This window comes from Suncus etruscus, chromosome 13 (assembly GCF_024139225.1).
Source record: "Suncus etruscus isolate mSunEtr1 chromosome 13, mSunEtr1.pri.cur, whole genome shotgun sequence".
NCBI classification, from domain to species: Eukaryota; Metazoa; Chordata; class Mammalia; order Eulipotyphla; family Soricidae; genus Suncus; species Suncus etruscus.
The window spans coordinates 97370143-97373314 of NC_064860.1; positions in this window are offsets into that span (position 1 = coordinate 97370143).

Genomic DNA, 3172 nt, shown 5'->3' on the forward strand with positions numbered 1-3172 from the left:
GACATGAACAGTTGTTAACTTTTCTTGTTGTATTTCACAAACAACATACATTGACATCCTAATTCTCTTCACACGGCTCCCACCACCTATCCACACAGCAACATATAAAAATCACCTCCAGGGGCCCGGAGAGATAGCACAGCGGCATTTGCCTTGCAAGCAGCCGATCCAGGACCAAAGGTGTTTGGTTCGAATCCCGGTGTCCCATATGGTCCCCAGTGCCTGCCAGGAGCTATTTCTGAGCAGACAGCCAGGAGTAACCCCTGAGCACCGTCGGGTGTGGCCCAAAAACCAAAAAAAAAAAAAAAAACCAAAAAAAAAAAAAAACAAAAAAAAATCACCTCCAGGAGCCAGAGTGAGAGCATGGAGGTAGGGCATTTTTCTTGCATGCAGAAGGACGGTGGTTCAAATTCCAGCATTCAATATGGTCCCCCGAGCCTGCCAGGAGCGATTTCTAAGCACTGCAGGGTGTGACCCAACCCCCCACACACACCAAATCACCTCCAGACTGCAAAAATCACTCTGGGAAAGCAACTCCAAACCCCACCAGTCTTAGTGTGTGAAGATGGTATCCCTGAAGACTCAACCAGTAAAAACCAGCTAAATAACCTCTGATAAGGGCTTTAGGGAGGAAATGTGGAGGATGTTCAAGGGGTTCAAAGAAACTATGCAACAGTCAACAAACACAAGATGATATAACTACAAGCAGAAATGGCAGAACTATAGAATATTGTAGGTGAGATGAAAAATTCACAGGAACAGAGCAATGGTAGCTGAAACCAAAATCAGTGAATTCCAAGATTGACATCCATAAAATAGCTGAAGATGGGATGGGGGTAGCCTCAAAATGAAAGAATCATGGGCAAGAGAACTCTGGGATGGATTCAAGAGGAACAACATAGGACTCATTGAGGTCCCATCGGCCCAGGAAAGGCAACCCTGATGGAAAAGCAGCAATCATCGTTCAGAACAATGCGATTCTGCTAGCAAGATTATGTCTGACTGTGGTGTTCTTATAAGACTCAGGACCCCTGAGTAACTCCCAGTACTGTTACTCTGAGACTTGTTTCCCTGTTTTTTTTTTCCTTCACTTTTTCTCAATCATCTGATGTCACACTTGGATGAAACCAAACAGTATCCTTCATCATCAGCATGACCATCAACAGCTTCTTTCAACTGAGGAAAAAAGTCATGAATCTCCTTCCTCCTGCAGCTCCCAGAGCATAAAATGGGGATGCAGACATCCCAATTGAACTTTACAAAATGTGTGTTAACATGTAAAACACTCTTTCTTCTCAAAGCAAACTATATGTGTATAAGGCTTGCAAGAGAGCTAAAAATAGGAAAGAAATAAAGAGAAGAGTCACATCCAAAATTCTGAGGTGGGAAGCAGAGTGCAGAGGTCATAGAGCTCCTATGTCCCCTATTCCCAACCATGCCTCACCCTTTGCACCTCAACTTGAGGCTTCCCACGATAATATTTGCAGGACACACTCAGAACTCTCCTTTGCTGGACCCAGGCCAGTGGGAGAGTCTGGCACAGGGCAGGACTTGGCAGAGAGGACACCCAAGGTGAGCATCTAAAAAGGGGGCATCTGTGTTGGGGGCCTATCCCAGGCTCCTGGGAGCAGGATCCCAAGAGCAGAGAACCCCAAAAGGGGAAGTGCCACAAAGGAACAGCAGTCCAGCCTGGGATCCTCTCATGTACCTCTCCCTACACACCCCACAGAACAAACCTGTCTCCCACTTCTCCCTTCACACACCCAACTTCCCCTGTTTCTTCCCTCCCCGTGGCCTGGTTCACAGTGACCTCTCTCCTCCCCCACCCCATATAATTTCTCTAATAAATACACAGGAGCGAGGACACAGAGGAAAGTTTGTGCTCAGAATTTATTGGACCCTCAGGTATGGGCTCATCATCTGAACCCAGCAGCCCCCAGGTTTGCATCACCTGGATGAACTGGGCACTGAGGGGATGGGGGGACCCTAATGGACCCACATGGCTTCTTGCAGATGAGTGAATCTGGTCCCGGGGTCTGCAGGGGCTGGTGGTGGGGCTACTTACAGGGCCGTTGCTGACCACATACATCCAGGAGGGATCCTGGAGATCACAACTCAACAGCAGGGAGAGGGGCCACAGGACACAGGTTTACAGGCCAGGGTAGGGCCGCAGGGCTGGCTATACCCTGATGACTGGCAGGAAGGCACCATGACCACCAGGGGCTTGCAGCTCGTGGATCCAGAACAGGAGGAAGTGGGGCCACAGGACACGGGCTTGCAGACCATGGTGGGGCCGCAGGGCTGGCAGCATCCTGAAGATTGGCCGGAGGGCACCATGACCATCAAGGGCTTGCAGCTCGTGGTCGCACAGCAGGGAGAGGAGCCACAGGACATGGATTTGCAGGCCATGGTGGGACCAGAAGACTGGCAGGTCACCATGACCATGATGGGCTGGCAGCTCACGGACGCAGAGCAGGGAGAGGAGCCGCAGGACACGGGCTTGCAGGCCAGGGTGGGGCCGCAGGGCGGGCAGCACCCCGGGGACTGGCTGGCGGGTGCCATGACCACCAGAGGCTGGCAGCTGGCAGGGACGCAGCAGGAGGAGCAGCTGGCTTGGCTCATGGTGAGGCTGTGCTGGTGAGGTCTGGGTGCAAAAAGCTGGTGTGTTGGGGCTGTCTCCCCAGCAGCCTTTATACCCTGCCAGGCCACCCGGCCCTCACATCTTTCCTGGACCAGCCGGTGCTTCTGCCCCCCAGGCCCTGGCGGCCACGCTCGGACCTTCCGGGACATGACTCAGCTGCAGCCTCTGCTCTGCTGTGACTCGAGGTGATTCAGCAGCTGCTAGAGGGGATTATTAGAATGAGGGCCTGCTCATGACTGCAAGGTCAGACGTCTGTCTACCCTGCCCTCTGTCCCCACATGGGACTGGCATCAGGGATCAGGGGACTCGGTGACTGTCCCCATCGCTGCTCTCTTGGCATCTCAGCTCACAGAGACCCCTGCACCCCCTCTCCACTCAGCTGATCCCGAGTCCTGCTGGAGTCACCCCAGAACTGTATCTACCTGAGGCTCCTTGTTCCCCAGATTCTCGAGTCTGGGACAGATATGTGTGGTGTCTGCACTGCCTGCACAGAAATGTTGTGCGAACACATTGTGCTCAGGGGCCCCACCA